The sequence below is a fragment of the Lissotriton helveticus genome, chromosome 2_1, assembly GCF_964261635.1.
Source record: "Lissotriton helveticus chromosome 2_1, aLisHel1.1, whole genome shotgun sequence".
Classification (NCBI taxonomy): Eukaryota; Metazoa; Chordata; class Amphibia; order Caudata; family Salamandridae; genus Lissotriton; species Lissotriton helveticus.
Genome location: NC_136059.1, coordinates 444,651,363 through 444,668,936, shown reverse-complemented (window position 1 = coordinate 444,668,936; position 17,574 = coordinate 444,651,363). Strand labels below are relative to the sequence as shown.

General features: G+C 47.1%; 1 protein-coding gene and 1 pseudogene across 5 annotated transcripts in view; one reads left to right on the top strand and one right to left on the bottom strand.

Annotated features, from left to right (window-relative positions):
* ARL15 (ARF like GTPase 15) overlaps positions 1 to 17,574 on the top strand; it is a 1,581,679-nt gene that overhangs the window by 227,316 nt on the left and 1,336,789 nt on the right. The gene's annotated exons all lie outside the window — the stretch shown is intronic.
* Positions 14,489 to 15,821, bottom strand: LOC144819099 (xaa-Pro dipeptidase pseudogene; annotated as a pseudogene).

The following is a 17,574-nucleotide window of genomic DNA, read 5'->3' as shown; positions in this document are numbered from 1 at the left end:
CTGTGGTTTATCCATGAGATGGAACTTTACACCCAAACGTTCTAATGATGTTAGAGTGTGCATAGATGATTGCTGGATGAAGATCCCTCATTGTTAGATTTGACACAAAATCCAACCTGCATTTGATGCAATGGGACACTCCACAAGTGCTAAGACTGAATCACTATTTTTCTTCCGGCTTGTGCCTGTCAGAAATATATAATAGGTGGCTACACGAGTTAATCCACACACGTTCTACTCATGGCAGAGCAATTCAAAATGTGTCTAAGCTGTTCTTGAAACCTATTTGTCTAGCCCAATCTGCTTGACTCGTCCTTAATTTTCCGCTTCTGTAATTGTCCTTTGCTGTGGGCGCTACCTGCCGGCTGAGAATGGGAAAGAGAAGTATAAACGTAGGTTTTTGATGACTTGGCAACTCCAGTTTCCTAGAGTATTTCTTGGCTACCCTGTTTTACGTTTAAACCTATAATAAATTATAAAACCCAACTAAAACGGAAACCACCTTCATCAGAGTGAACATATAAACACTGATAAATACCTGCACAGCAAAAAAACTAAAATGTGATTCAAAGAAAGGAACGTGATAAAGAATAAGTGATAAAGAATAAGCCATTTTTAGTTCTCTCTGAGTGAGCCAACACAATGTAATCTGTCAATATTATAATCATATGTGATGTTTTGACAGTGTTTAGTTCTTTCACTGATGGGGGAAATAGCTGGCTCGCGAATCTTGACAAGTATGTTTTATCATATTTATCGACAGACATAGAATGTGTAAATCCTTTTGATATATCAGTGCTCTTTTCTAAAAAGTCAGCATTATAGGTCAACACTCCAGGATTTAAACATTAAATTGAAGGTGTAGTGGCGGGTACCTGCAAAACGAGTGCTGTCACCATGCTCATGGGATAGTGATGAAAACATTACTCAAGACTTTCCAAAACCAATAAAATGCATAGCTGCAAGGTATCTCATTGTTGTGTGGCACCGACAGCTAATACTGGTGTTTTACTCAACAGCACTTTACTGCAGTTTTACAAAAAAATGTGATTACTGTATTTGCACAACAAGAATCAACAGAGAACCGTACAGACAGAAAAGTACAATAAAGTCGGAGCATTGTAAAACAGTAGTACAATTTGTCAATCAGGGTATCCAGTTAGTCTCATCAACTCAATTATGATCAGCAGGTAAATATGAGGCACTGCTAACCACAGCATAATCACATATCTAGCTTCTGATCGTCTGATTAGACAATATAAGGAAACAATCACAGCCCATCATAATCTGCTCGCTTCCTTCCAATGTTTCCTTTAAAGGATGAATCCGCAGGTAGTTTTTGAGTGACTGCCAGATATCCCGAGGGCGGGAGGCTAAAGGCAGTAGTGTTGCGTAGGTATCACTAGTTGTATTGCAGTAAATAAGGTCCTGAACCCAATATCTCACAGTCGGAGTCCGTGCACTACCCCAATACAGGGACACATGGCGCTTCCCTATGGAGATGGCGTTCCATAGCAACAATGAACAGGAGAGGGGATAGTGGGCACCCCTGTCAAGTGCCTAAAGTCAGAGGAAATTGCGCTGTTAGTATGCCGTTCACCATTAGTCATGCTACTGGAGTGGAGTATAGTAGCTGAACTAAGTTCAGAAACCCAATTGGTGTACCCAGCTTCTGCATGACTGTATATAAGAAGGACCATTCCAATTAATCGAAGGCCTTCTTGGCATTGAGTAGTACGACTGCTGCAGGGAGTGTCAGTTCAATCTGGTTCATCATTGAAAACACTGTATGTAAATTAATAGTCGTGGACCTACCAGGAATAAAGCTGGCCTGAAAATGGCAGAGTATAGTGTCTACTAATAGTGAAAGGCAGGTGGATAAAATCTTAGCGAGAATTTTGTCGTCATGGTTTAAAAGTGATAGTGGCCTGGCATTGGGTGGGTGATTTGCCCGGCTTAAAAAGTAAAGTGACTATGGCCTCCCGCATAGTCGGGGAGAGAGCCACATTCCAGGGATTCAGCATACACTTCAACCAGGCGCGGGGCAAGTACATCCTGGTAGGGTTTGTAGAAGTCTGCGGGGAGACCGTCAGAACCAGGAGCTTGGCTACTGGCCAAGTCTTTTATTGCCTGCTTGACCTCATCAGCATCAATGGGAGACGCCAAGAACTCGCGCTGCCCGTCTTAAAGCCAGACCATGGCTATTTCCTGTAAATAGTCCCCAAGTGCTGTCCCACGAGGAGGAGTCTGCGTTTCATACAGCCGCGTGTAATAGGTTAGCAGGGTCTTGGCGATCTCGGCGTTTGTTATCAACGGCCTATCCGTCTCAGAGTCGAACTGTGTAATGTATGTTAACTGATATTGTGGGCGAAGGAGTCAAGCAAGTGTCCTCCCTGACCTTTCTCCCTCACCGTACATCCAAGCTGTAATATATTTACCAAGAAATTTGACCTCCCTTGCAGCCACATCTTTGAACTCAACCATCAGTGCGGACTGGGTACGGAAAGAGGCCGGGGAAGGGTCTGTAAGGGAAACAGTGTCTGCATCCTTTCGTTTCCGCTCAAGTTTGCTTAGTTAATCCCTGATAGAACGAAGCACACCCGCCTGCTTAGATATGCTGACCCCACGTACCACCGCTGTGAAAGCATCCCAAAGGACTTACTGGGAACCCATGGTGCCGTCTTTGAGCTCAAAATATTGCCTAATGGCTTCACCCATCTCGCTACGAAACACAGGGTCTAAGAGGGCAGATGAAGGGAAGCTCCATAATGGGTGCTGTCTGCGGAGGGAGGAAAAATGTAATACAAGGAGAACTGGAGAGTGACCTGATATCATGCGGGGTAGGTATTCAATATCACACACGTCTAACAGCAACTGTGGTGTTAGGTACCAATTGTCTATATGGTACCAAGACCAGAGTGGGGCAGAATAAAAGGAAAATGTGCGGGTCGTTGGATGATGTGGGCGCCAGGGATCTTCCAATAGAGAAGCTTGCAAGAGATCTAAAAGGCCCGAGTGGAGTGCAGCTTCGTATTGCGCCCTACCCGGTGGAGTCAGAAGCAGAGTGTAAGATTAAAATCCCCCCCATTAGTATAATATTGGACCCAATCTGTCTATGTTTGCAGAGAGTGTGGGAAAACAGTCAGTGGAGTCAATGTTCATAAGCATTAACCAGCAATATAGTTTCCCCCCACTTCTGCGTAGAAAGGGCACACAGGATCCCGACGGGCAGGCCAGACCCCGGACGACCCCCACGCCCGCTAATAGTGAGGATTCTTAACTACCGAGATAGGTACATCCTGCTGCAGAAGGCCCGTGAAAAGTCCCTTATCCAATATGAGAACCACAAGATCTCCCTATACCCGGATTATACCAACATGGTCCAAAAGCGCCGATCCTCCTTCCTGGACGTGAAGAAAAAACTGCAATCCGCTAATCTCAAGTATGCCCTGCTCTTCCCGGCTCACCTGAAAATCATGCACGACAGGAAAACACACTTTTTCGAGAGCCCCGCCGACGCTGAGGAATGGTTAGAGGTGAGGGGCATCGATGGCAGCCGGGGACCCTCGCAGATGTCGGATGCTGGACAATCAAGACGGTCTCGCGACGGGGGCGGAGCAGAGGCCCCCAAGTCACGACGGAATGGAAGGAGCCGGGGCCCGTCGAAGACACAGCAGAAGGAGATGCAACGGGACGCCTTGGAGGTAGCGGGGTCGTTTCGGGAAGACTCCCAGAAGATACTAACAGATTCAGAGGACAGCACGGTTCACTCGGACTCGGACCTCAGTGTATTGTTGTTCCCTAATGTCACGCCTGGCACGGCGGACGACCTGATGGACAATTGCGAGATGGCCAGACTGGCGGCAGCTGAAGAGCCCGAGAACCGTATTGTATTTCCTGCTTACCCTGATTGACTATTGTATGATTGCTGTGGAATACGTTGTGGAGGGAGGCAGGGGTAACACACGTGGGGACCACAGCCTACTATGGTACTTATCCTAATGTTCTGTCCTTTTGGTGTGGTTGAAACACAGGTAGTGGGTAGCTGACACACGGGCGACTCACATATCGTTTTCCCCTTTACTTATTGGTAACGTGGCCCCAAGACGGCAGCCGTAGAGCCGGCGGCGCTCGCTGAGTAGCAGGTACAGAACGTGATGGTGCTCGACCACCCCCCCGATGGCGAACGCTCAAGATTTCTACTCCTGTTCTATTTTGTTATATTGTTGGGCACAGCCTGGTTTTTTGTTTTTTGGGAGGGTAGTCTCCGGGTGGCAATCATGTGGGGTACGAACCGATGGGCGGGTGCAGGTGCTTGTCAGGTACAAATGTGACCATGGCTGAGGTAGTGGGGAAATATAACATTACGACCTGGAATGTGAGAGGGCTGGGGTCGGTCCAGAAGCGACACAGGATACATGCATTCCTACTGCGCCACCACACGCAGATCGCGTTCCTCCAAGAATCCCATCTCACGGCTTCTGAAGCCGGCAAGATGAGGAAGAAATGGAGGGGTGTGATTCTGTCCACAACGTACTCAGCATTCTCTAGGGGGGCGACAATCTGGATCAGACACGGCACACCCTTTCTTGAAGCGGACAGGAGAGTGGATGATCAGGGGCGGTATGTCTTAGTGAGGGGCACACTAGATAACTCTCCAGTAGTGCTTGGATGTGTGTATGCACCGAATTACGAGCAAGAATTTTTTTTGCAGAAAGTGAGTCTGGCGTTGGCAGACTGGACGGATGTTCCCTGGATATTGGGCGGGGACTGGAATATGGTCATGGATGTTGATACAGACAGGTCACACCCCCCCCTTGCAAATGGCGGGGGTCTCCAAATTGACGGAAGTGTTCTGCACATGGGCGACTGGCTGGGGCTTCAGGGATGTCTGGAGGGCATCTTACCCAGAGAGTAGAGAATATTCCCATTACTCATGTACGCATGCGCTCCACACCAGGATAGACAGGTTTCTATGCTCTGAGGGCCTGATAGCCAGAACCGACAGTCCCGAATATCTCGCAAAAACCTTCTCTGACCATAGACCTCTGACGTTCGCCCTTCGTTGGGGCAGAGTTCCGACCCCGGTTCCCACCTGGTGGCTAGACCCGCTCCTCTTGGAGGATGGGCCTTTCTGCGCGTCCATAGCGGAGACGCTGGATAAATACTTTTTAGAGAACTGGGACACTGCCTCCTCGAACCTGGTGGTCTGGGACGCCATGAAGGCGGTGATTCGGGGTGCATCAATTGGACAGTTAGTGGGAGCTCGGCAGGAAACCTATCGGAAGCTTCAGGGCATAGAGGACTGACTGAAGGTCTTGCAAACTGAGGCGGGGATAGACCCTGCTAAACGAGATGCTCTGCGGCTGGTGAATATAGAGCATGCTGACACGCTCGAAACACTGCGAGTCATAGACCACAAGGAATATCTGCGCCGACAGCACGCCGAGGCAGATAGATCGGGAGCGCTACTGGCTTGCCTGGTGCGGGAACATCCAGACATCCCGGTGATAACTACGATACGGGCACGAGACGGGAGGATAGTAGGTACACAAACGGACATTAACCGAGCATTTTATGACCACATGGCTGCCTTATATGCTCAGCCGGAAGTATTCGGTGCTGACCAGATCACAGCCTTCCTGACCGACCTCCCCTTCCCTGTTCTGCCGGCAGATGCCCAGAGGAATCTCGGAGGCCCCATAACGCGACACAAAATCCAGACGGCTATCAAGTCGCTGAACCGCAACAAGACGCCAGGCATGGATGGCCTCCCGGTGGAATTCTATGCGACGTACTCGGACACCCTGGTGCCGGTACTGGAGAGAATTTACCGAGAGGCGCTGACGGAGGGCCATCTGCCTGAAACCACGATGCAGGCATTGGTGATCTCCCTGCCGAAACCCGGGAGGGACAGCTTGGACTTGGCAAACTATAGACCATTGTCCATGTTAGCAACGGAATATAAAATTCTTAGTAATGTAATAGCCCAACGACTACAACAACACCTCCCAACGCTGGTTCACAGGGACCAATGCGGGTTCCTGCCGGGCAGAAGCACCTCTATAAATATACGTAGGTTGTACGCCCTTATGGCATCTGCCAACCCTGAACTCCCTAAGGCGGGCTGCATAGCCTTGGACCTTCGCCAGGCCTTCGACTCTCTAGCCTGGCCGTTCATGTTCTCGACTCTGGAGAAGTTCGGAATTCCGGCCTCCCTCATAGCATGGATTAGATTGCTCTATACCGTCCCCACGGCCAGGGCACGAACGGGACGACATATTTCGGGAACATACGCAATCCATCGTGGCACGCGGCAGGGATGCCTGCTGTCGCCGCTGTTATTCGTGCTGGCTCTGGACCCCCTGGCCATAGCCCTAAGAGCTACGATGGAACACAGGGGGATACTACGTGGTGGCACTCTGCACCTTCTGTCCATTTACGCGGATGACATTATGTTGTTCCTAAGGGACTGGAGGCTGATCACGGCCCAGTGTATGGCATTTTTGAGAGATTTTCGGTTATATCGGGCCTCACTATTAACCCTGAGAAGTCCACTGGCTTCTATTTTAGAGCTACCCCAGATCCCGGGGTACTGAGGTTTGGCGCTGCAGTCCTTCCGATCGCACCGGACACATTTAAGTACCTGAGGGTACAGGTTTATCGTCACCAGGAGGATCAGATAGAGGGAAATGTCAAGAAGGCCGTGGCAAAACTTCGGGCCTCCGTAGGGTTCTGGACGGCATTACCCTTATCCGTTGCGGGCAGAATTGCACTCTCCAAGATGGTGATGCTCCCTAGACTATTATATTTCTTTGTGAATATCCCAGTGCTTTTACCGCAATCCATCTTTGACGCCCTTAACTCTCTGCTAACCACTCTGATTTGGGGAAGACGACGGATAGGACTGAGAAAGCTGCAGCTGGGGACCAGAGCGGGCGGGATGGGAGCTCCAGATTTCCGGGGATATTACTACGCAGGGCAACTCCAGTGGCTTTCCTACTGGATAGCGGGACGGAACCTCCATGAAATAGGGTACAAGACCGACAGACTGAAATGTGGGGAGCTCCATGCCCTAATCCTCCCTAGGTGCCGCACCCCAGCGGACTGCCACCCACTTCTCCACACAGCACTGAAGGTTTGGCGGAAGGCACTAGCGTACACGAATGCGACGGCGCCGTATGCGCCCAACATACCCCTACTGGGCATACCGACACCGCAGGGCAGACTGACGGATAGAGCGCGGAGACCATGGTCTGAATCGAGCGTGGAAGTGGTGGGCGACCTGTTTCGTGCGACCATCTTCTTACACATGACGACTTCCTACAGGCCACAGGAGCACCCCACAGAATGTACTTACTGCACGCCACAGTCACACACTATGTACAGCACAGATGGGCGCCTCAACGCCTTCAGCCCCCACAACATCAACTGGTACACTTACTGTATCTTATGGGAGTGGGAGGGCACTTGGTACGCTGGTTGTATGTGGGAGTTAGGGCCCCTGCTGCGGTATCACTCGTCACTCTTCGGAACACTTGGGCCCAAGATCTGAACCGAGACATCTCGGATACGGATTGGACTGCAATGCTGGAACATCCCAGGCGAGTCTCCCGTAATGTCCGGTTCCGATTAATCCAAGGGATGATCTTGCATAGAGCATACCTGACCCCTACCTGCATACATAAAATGTTCCCCAACTCCCCTCATACCTGCCCACGTTGTGACGAGGACGAGGCCGGGCTCATTCGCATGATATGGTTGTGTCCTCGAGTCCGTGGTTACTGGACGGAAGTGTGCCGGACACTGAGGGCGGTTACGACCCTCCTGGTGCCGGAGGAGGCACAGTGCTGCCTCTTAGGGTTGCGCAGAAGGCCGAAAGAACTGAAGGCTCAGCTGAAATTATTGGATATGGCACTGCTGCTTGCACTTAGAACACTCACCATGAGGTGGAAGTGGCGCAGGCCGCCCGCTGCACACCTCTGGCACTCAGAAGTACTTAAGTGGGGACGGGTGGAGGGGGCGATACTCAGGAGGGAAGAAGCAAGAGGCCTTAGGAAGTTCCCTATCTCCTTGGAGTGGGAGGCTATGCTTATCACAATGGAGGAGGAAGACCACACACAACTGGGGAACACTGAGCAGGAGAATTAGTTGGGAATAGGTACGCTGCGTTAGGCACGCAACAGCTGGCCCAGACCCCACTCACATACCCCTATGTTACACAATGCTAAACGGTGGAGGGGTTCACGTATTGACGCACATTAGCACCTATGCTTACCGGGACGAGGTCCATGGTCAACCTGTCATCTCAATGATTGCCCATGCTGGATAGCCGGGAGACGAATAGTTTTTTGGTTGTAAGAGGGTGGGGGGTGGTGGGCGGATGGAGGGTTGTTTGATTGATGTTATTTTATTACCTTATACAGTGACTGTAGAGAAAATTTGAGAAGACTACTTATGTAATGTTTTGATACACTATATGACGATTACTGTGGTAGGAAACGGAGATCTGAGTTGGGGAGAAAACATAAAACCCGGCTGTAACACTCAAAATAATAATTGTAATGTTAAGATTGATGACTACCAGCTGTGAATAAAGAATAAAAAAAAAAAAAACAGCAATATAGTTTCACCCCCCCAATACTCCCTTTACCAAGACATATCTACCCTCGGGGTCTGCTATCACAGACCAAAAGGGGAGGGAGCGATGCCCTTAAATGCACACTCTCCGTGAGTAGGAGCTGTAGCATGAGAAAAATCGGTTCTTACCTCAAGTGGATGCAAAATTATGCGCAGGAAGGGGCGCATAATGGGTTTCCTTTAGGAAGGCAATTTGAATAGTGCGGCGAGCTAGATATGACATTATTTGTCTGGTTTTTTTGGATTAGCCAATTCTCTAACATTCCACGAGAGGCGACGGAGTAGGAGCCCTGCACTGCAGTTAGCAGTCATTGAATCACAAGTAAAATACAGCATTATGAATCAGAGGTCACTGACATATGTAGTCTGTACACAAATAAAATGCTCCATTTGAACAACCAACATAACTGTTAGCCCCAACAAATGGGACCCCCCATCGGATACACAAAAAACAAGGCACCCGGTGAATCCTGACACAAGTAAAACAACTAGAAAAGGAGAAAAAAAAGTGAAGAAAGGGAAAGGGGAAGACAAGAAGTCGTCCTGCGGGGGTTGGCAACGCTACATAGAGCCATCAGTTTGTATAATTAGGAAAAAAGCAGTAGTAGCCACCAAACCAATAGTAAGCATATCAGCTCAATTAACAGAGATCATAGAGGGCACTCTCAGTCAGTAGGCCAAAAACCTAATATGTGCACGGGAAGCAGTCCGTATCAAAGAATAGTAAGTGGTGTATAAACTAAGCACCAGCCAGCAAGAAGTTAGGGAGTCAGGAATCCGGGTCAGTGACGCCCTCTTGTCGTTGCGGCTTCGTAGATGGTTTATACTTCTTCCAGAATTTCTCCGCCGCATCCAGTGAGTCAAACATATGGGTCTTGCCACCCAATTGGATACGGAGTCTGGCTGGGTATACCATTGAATACTTGACATTTGCCTTTTGGAGGGTGCGTTTCACATTCACATACTTGTGTCTTGCTTCATGCACCAACGGCATAAAGTCAGGGAAGAGGGAGATGGTGGCCCCCTGGTAGGTAAGCGTGCCCCGTTCCCTGGACAGACAAAGGGCAACATTGCGGTCACTGTAATTGAGAATTTTGGAAAGGTTAATTCTCGGGGAAGCTCCGGGGTCCCAGAGTTCGATGGGCTTGTGCCACTGCAAATGACGCGGAGAAGGCATCCCTCCCATACAAGCCCACGAGGACCGTCTCTATATATTTTGCCATAGGCCCGGTGTTGGTGAATTCTGCGCTTCCCTTAACTCGAAGATTGCTGCGGCAAGAGCGAGCCTCTAAATCTTCGGCCTTAGAGGCTAGCTGCTTGAGTAGGGATTCGGTTTGTTCAAGACGTCGTTGCAGGGCTGGCTGTGCATCCTCCAGATCAGATATACGCTGCTCCGCACCTCCCATGTGTGCGTCTTGGGCATCCAGGCGACCATGGATGTAATCCAGTCTACTCGTTACTGTATCCAGCCAGGTGTCAATAGCATGGACGCCCACCCTGATTTTGGCCATAATGGCCGCAGCGCCGTCCAGGTCGCTAGTTTCCTCCCCAGTGGTATTCTCAGCCTCATCCCTCCTGGGGATCTTGCCCCCCTCAAAGTTGAGCTGGCGTTGCTTTGGGTCTGTACGGCCCATTGTTAGTGGCTATGGTAGGAGGAGGGCCACAAGGGTAGTGGGCAAGCGTCAGTGGGAACAGTCAGAGCAGTCTGGGTCGTATAAGCACCCCAGGCGGGGGTCACTAGTGTACTGGGAAGTACTGGCACTCTCTAGGCAGCAGACTGGGATATATACCATCAGGTAGTGCGCCGAGCAGGGATCGCAGGTCAGAGCAGCAGCTCTGACTGAGGCACCCTAAAATGGCAGCCGGAACGTTAGGGCTGTTCAGAAGTCAGCAAAAGCTAAAAGCGTTGATGAGGTCCTGTTGAGGCACAGGGAATATGGAGACTGTACCTACAGTGCTGATGATTGCGGGTCATAGGAGCAGAGGCATCTAAGCGGTTCACTACAGGCCCGACTACTCATCACCATCGTCGTGTTGCGAGGGATCCGGCCCCGCCCTCAGGCTCACCCGAGTCCCCAGTGTGATGGCTGTTAAATGGTCAGGATTGACTCAAAGTGAGCCATGTGCCATGGGGAAACTTGGCAGCTATGAATTTCCACACAATAGCAGAAGCACCTTAATGTAGTCAGGCAAAGAGTGCAGAAAAGCAGTTGTGAGCATGCTTAAAAGCATCATGGTTCAGGTGCCCACCCCTGTAATCAATGTTATGATATTCAGTAAAGAGAAGGTGAGTTACACCCAGTTGTGTCCAAGAATTTGTTTATTAAAATATTTGAATACAACGCTCTTACTTTTTGAATCCATTAATAGTGATGAGAAGTGAGCAAGGCTAACGGGATGTGTGTGAGAGTGCTATACACAGACTTTTCTATACTGAAAACAATCAAACATAAGTCCATTGGACACATTGTCAATAGGTAGACGCTACATAAGATGCATCAACACTCCTGTAAATTGAATATGTGCTTTAAAAAGCATGTTTTGTAAACACTAGAAGAACACAGTTTTTGTCTATTTTATGTTTTTATTTTCGAGTTTTATATAGTGCAAACTTGACCTGAAGGTTTCAGTGCTTTACTGAGTTTGCACAACAATATATACAAGGAATACATAAGAAGAAAATTAAGGGTAAACAAATATACATTAGATGTAGTAGATGGACGATATAGGTGTAGCGATGGAAGACCTGGAATACTTTAGGACGCTCTTACTTCAGGTATTTTAGGTGGGCTTCTCAGCCACAGTAACTGCGTGCAGCTTTGGGGGTAGGCAGCTGAATACAAACTGATGTGCACTGTTTTCAAAAGGTTGGAAAATAATGAGAAAAACATAACTAAAATACACAAAAAAAATGCGCAAAACAGGACAGCCTAAGTATTTCCCATCATGAACTCCTTGATTGCCAATCCTCTGCCATCTGCTGGAAAACACACACAGATAAATGTGTTTTTTAAATGGAATTGAACTGGCGAGGGTGTGTATACGTGCAGGGGTGGAGACATGTCATATATGTTTTTAACCATCTGTAGAAGCCGTTTCAGGTCCCGCCGCTACTTTGCAGGGATGCATGGGAGCTTGAGAATGGAAAAAAGCCTATGGATTAGGAGTAAAAGAATCAGTATAACGGCAATGCCATGCTTTTTCATATCTCTCCTTCAGGCAGCTAAAAGGTTTAAGCTTTGTGTTGTTGAAGACATAGTGTGAACACTACTACTACTTACGATGGACTTTGGTTCAGTCTACTGCTTACCACTTGAACTATTTTTCCTCAATCTCATTTGCTTGCTTCTTAATTGATGTCTTTTCTTCCTCTTTTTGTGATTGCCCCGTCCCTGGATCGTTGCTCCTTTATCATCCTTTTAATTGAATGACTTGTATCTTTTCTCTTCTTACCTACAGGGGACTACTTTTTCGGTTGAGCCTGGGCAGCGCATGCGCTGCTCTGCGAGGCATGCTGTACTCATGGACTCGAAGTTCCGCCCATCTTTTGAATTGACTCTGTAACTGTCCTTTGTACATGTTGGTTTTTGATTTGTTAATAGGTGTATTAGTTACTCATTAGCAGGGGCGGTGGGTGACATTTGAAAGTGGTGGGGCGCAAAGTGATTTGCATAGAGCACCGCAGCGAGCGAGCGCAGCGAGCGAGCCCGAACCCCAAAAGGGGGGTTTGGGGGGATAACCCCCCCCAAGAAAATTTTGAAAAAAACGAAGAAAAATCGTGCATTTTCAAGCAAATTTGAGAAAGCAGGAAGGTTAATAAAGCAATTGTGAAAGTGCAGTTATTACATTAATAGATGGCATAACATAGGTAGCTGCATATTCAGTATAACCACAGAGCTTCATACATTCACACTTGTAAAAGTCTCTAATGTGAGCCATGATGTCTTGCCTAAGGTGCAAACTGGACTGATTAAGGTAATGCATTTTAAATATAAAATGGAAATGTGAAAGGAGTGTGTAGGAAGACTTCATGGACATTGTTGGTAATTTAAACACCATTATTCAGCTCATGGATATCTTCTAATAGTTATGCGCGGCAGCTTGCCTCTCTAAGGGCATAAAAATCCTCTGAAACATCACACATGATGCATTCTAATATGTTACAAGTCATGCACTAGGCTGCCTTTTTAAGTACATTAAGCACGTACAGGGATATTATTACAGAGTAAAAATATTTGATGTAAACAAGGGAGTAGCCAGAAAAAGAAAATATGCCCCAGACCGGCTTCGAGGGAGAGCTCCCCCTGAGGGAGTTCTAAAACATATTTCCTGCCCCATCACCCTTTGCATAACTTCAACACTCTGAAACACGTCGCTTCATAAACATGGGCAAGAAACTTGATGGAGCTGTGAGGTCCTGCGACAAAAGCAGCGTTACTCTTCCTATAAGCCGGGAAGCTTAGTGTTCCTGAATGACATGCATACATGTGTACCTAAAGTTGTGATGTACCCGTAAATAAAACAAGGTATATAACGCATGCTTAGGTAAAACATACTTTCACCGATGGCTATCTTAACGCGGAAAAGCGGATGCTATTGTTATCCAACTCAACGGTATTTATTTTATCGACCTTAGAAAAATGAAAGGCTAAGTGGGCAAGCTAGGATTGGAACATGTGATCATGGAGTCCAACAGAGAGCTATGACATAAATGCTTTAGACCACAGACCATCGCTGTTTTGGAGATGTGTTGGTGGGAGGGGCAGAGAGGGCATGGCCACAGACTACTACTGGATAGTTTTACTTGTCTTAAATCTAAGTAATACTGCAACACCTAGAGACAAGGCCACTGGAATTATGCGGCAGGGAAGGACCAAAGTATGTGGCAGGGTTGGCTAGATTATGCATCAAGAAAAGTCAAATTGTGCAGTGTAATGTGCCACACTCTGATAGTATTACTTCATAACTTTGACAGTTTTACACATGGTAACGGCGTTAAGGCAAATATTTAACCTTACTAATCCCCGATTAACGCAGAAAACGCTGCGGCAACAGAATCGCATAATTCTGGTGGTCTTGCCTATAGGTGTGAAACAAACTAGTGATGCAGAGACCTTGTCTGAATGTTGCAAGTGACCTCTAACCTTCAGAGCTCGCAGTGTCACTTGAACTTTGCCAGAGACGTCCAGGGCATTAAGCCTCTGACAGTGACGCATAGGCTTGGCAGTGGCAGAAATCAAGCAACGTTCTTTAAAACTGGAAGATCTGGCTACAGAGGTGGACTAGAAATAAGTTAGTTGAAAAGTTGCAGAACCGCCATGATCCTAATATTCAAGTGATCTACATTTTGAGAAACCTGTAAAAAATGCAAAATTGATCCTTCTGCTACCATCGGCGCAGCTATCAAACTCAGCTTTCATGTGAACTACACTGGACGCCTTCTCTCAAAGTCAACACATACATGATAATAATAACAAATAACAATTCATGCCTTTTTGCAAACGCGTCACATAACCCACACAGCAATAACTCCTCCAACAACGTTATGAGTGCTATCAGCAGAAGCAGCCTATCCAGATGAACGTGATTATCGACAGTTAATCAAAGAAAGCAGTTACACAGAATGCATAGTTTATATCTGAATCACCTTAGAGGGATGATCATCTTATAAAAACAGATATTCAGTAATGTTCACATTGTAAAAATCAGCATTTGCATTTCACCAATTCATGCGCTCTTGCATTTCAGAGGTTGCTGAAAGGCTGTGCATAGGAGAAGTTTTCTTCACAACACTGTAGCTCTGCAAGAAACGCCAGACACAGACGGCTGCTCAGAGCCAATGTCTGAATCAATCTAGCAAGTTTAGAACTTTACACTGGCAATGGGATTGTGCGGGGTCTGCCAGTGCTTGGTCGAGCAAGTGATCAATAAAGTAAATTCCTGGTTCAATTGTTAGCACCATGCCTTCCTGAAGAATCCGTCCAGTACGCAAGCTTTTGAGACCAGGCTCCGTACTCCGTTCAACTCCCTCTGGGTAGCCTCCAACATCATGCATGTCAATGCCAAGAAAATGTCCCAGACCATGTGGCATAAATATTGCACCCAGATGAACTTTCACCAGTCATCCACGTTGCCTTTCAAAATGCCAATTTTGGTCAGTGCTTCCAGATGAACTCTGTCTGCTAGACGATGCATATCTGGCCAGGCAACACCTGGTTTTACTGCCTTCATGACAGCACATGATGAATGAAGCACAGCTTCATAGATGGCCTTCTGATCAGGAGTGAATTTTCCATTCGCAGGGAACGTGCAGGTGATGTCTGACCCATAGCAGTGATATTCTCCTCCCATATCAAACAAGCACAAATCGCCATCAACAGCGGTCTTGTCATTTGGGGCTCCAGCATGCCCGTAATGCAAAATGGATGAGTTGTCTCCACTGCCACATATGCAAGTGTATGACGTGTGCCGCATGCCTCCACGTTTATAGCAATAATGCAGGAACAGGCTTTCCAATTCGTACTCTTTCATCCCCAGTTTAGCCGCTTTCATAACCTCTTTATGGGCCTCGCTGGAGATCCTGTTACTGTAGCGCAAGACTTCCAACTCCAAGTCGGTCTTAATTACACGGCACTCCACTATTTCTGGATGAAGAATTTTATTGTTCACTTGAAATTGGCTAATTCCTTCAAATGAAGCTTCTTTGCAGACATTTCCACTATCGGTATTAATGCCACGCAGAGTAAGAAGAACGGACGGGTTCCTTGATGCCAGGACACTGGAAATCTCAACTGTATAGTGCACTTCATCCACTTCATACTTCTTTTTGAAATAATCCCGTGGGTGAATCTTTCAATCTTTCCCATCCAGACTGCATAGCTCTCGGGGAGTTTGGGAACAAAAAGTAACGATTTTCCTGTTTCGACATCAATAGCACCGAAGCAGTCTGCTTCTGTTACTCCAAAGGTCCAATGAAAGAAAGACTCCTGGCGAAAAATAATCCCAGTATCTGTGCAGTATCTTTGGGTCTCTTCCCCTCCTTGCAGCATAACAATGGAATTCTTCTGTACATCTTTGTTCGCTCTCAGTCTTGCTAGAAGCCGGTTTCTGTTTCGTGCAAAGAGCGCAACTGGAACCTTATGGGTTTCATTCCCCAGCCAAAAGTATGGTCCTCTACACATGGTTGCATCTCATGCCAAACTCGGTGCCCCTATCTTCGTATCCACAGCGGTGCTTAACGAGACTCAACAGTTAATCACAGCCAGCAACATGAATGCTGTAATCACACAATTACTGCCTGGAAGTTTCATTTGGCAGGCAAAGGAAACTTATTTGTTGCATTTTTTTTACACTGCTCTGAAAACTTTCGGGGAAATGGAGTTTCTCGCACTGCAATGGCTGGGTACTGATACCCGAATGGAGAACTTATTTGTTACACAGTTGGTGTCATATACCACTATGAAAAGCAAATTTCAGAATATATCCTGCTTAGCCCAAATTACAACCTTCTTGGAGCATCTAACTTGTTGTGGAGGGTAAAGCGCTGTGTATTCTGCGACCCTCACAGTAGTCCATGATTCAATACATTGATTACAGGAGACATTTGACATCAGCAGGCTGAATTTACTACCTAGTAGAATCTGCAATGTTCCCGAGTGGAAAAGATGAGAGGGTTAAGGCATCTGGAGGTCTTGGAAAGGATAGGGTAGAGTGTGGGTTCAATGAGGAACCCCTTTTGCAAAATGTTTACTTTGTCTGTTTTCAGAAATCATATCCGTGATTTTGACATCAAATTTTAGGCACCTTTATGCCAACCAGAATAGTTAGTCACACAGCGCACATAATACATAAACACAAAGGAATTTAAGGAGCACTGACAAGACCCAATAAGGCTCTCTGACAGAAAAGTCTGCAGCTAGCACTGTGTTTTTTGGCTGGGCTGCAAAAGAGGTCACAAGTGGTTCTGCTGCATTCTTTTGCCTAAAGCCATTTCAGTCGCTGAGGATTCCCTAAGTGGAACAAGCATTGGCATAGCCAATAGGTCTCGCCTCCGGGATCTTTTAAGTTTTTAGTTATGTTTTTTATTATTGCATGTGAAAGTTCTAATAAATGTGTTAAAACTTTCACATACAATAATATAAAACATAACTAAAAAGTGAGAGCAGGGGTGCAGAGAGTAGAGGCAGGGTGCTGTGGCATAGAGAGCTAAGCAGGCAGAAGGTACTGGAAACACGGGGTGAGAGCGGGGGGAAGGGGGGCAGAGAGTAGAGACAGGGAGCAGGGTGCTGTGGCATAGAGTCGGACAGGCAGAGGGCACCAGAAGCACAGGGTGATACGTCCCTACGCCCCAATGGACGCACCGCTGCTGTCCTATCCCTCAGTAGATAATCCTCTACATTTATTCCTTGCATCCTTACCTGGGTACTGCAGGAGGGCAACAGGCACGGGCAATCTCCTGCTTCAAGATGTCCCTCCAGTTGGACATCCTGGACCACTAAATCATCAAGGTCGAGAAATGGGGCAAGTCTGCACTCTTTAGCCACCATTGCCTAGGCCTAATTTAATTTAAGACACATCATGGTTGCAGTGCAACTGAACTTCTTATCAGATTTTGTATGCCGGAAATTAAAATATCCTAAAATAAGCTGGCTTCAGGTATCTGAATGTTGCCATCATATGCTATGATACTGCTGCTTCTTACCTTGAAGTAACTTAAAAATATTCCAGGGCACTACTAATAACACCAGAGCGCTAAACAGAATTCACTTGTATAGCCACAACCACCCGGGCTCTTTTCAAATATTGGAAGTTGCTGTCAAAAATTATCTTGTGGATATCAGAGAACTTATATTAGTTTAACAGCACTGCTTAAAAATACCATGGTGATGTCAATAATATTAAAATGCTCTTCAGTGTGCTGTGGTGATGCTCTGT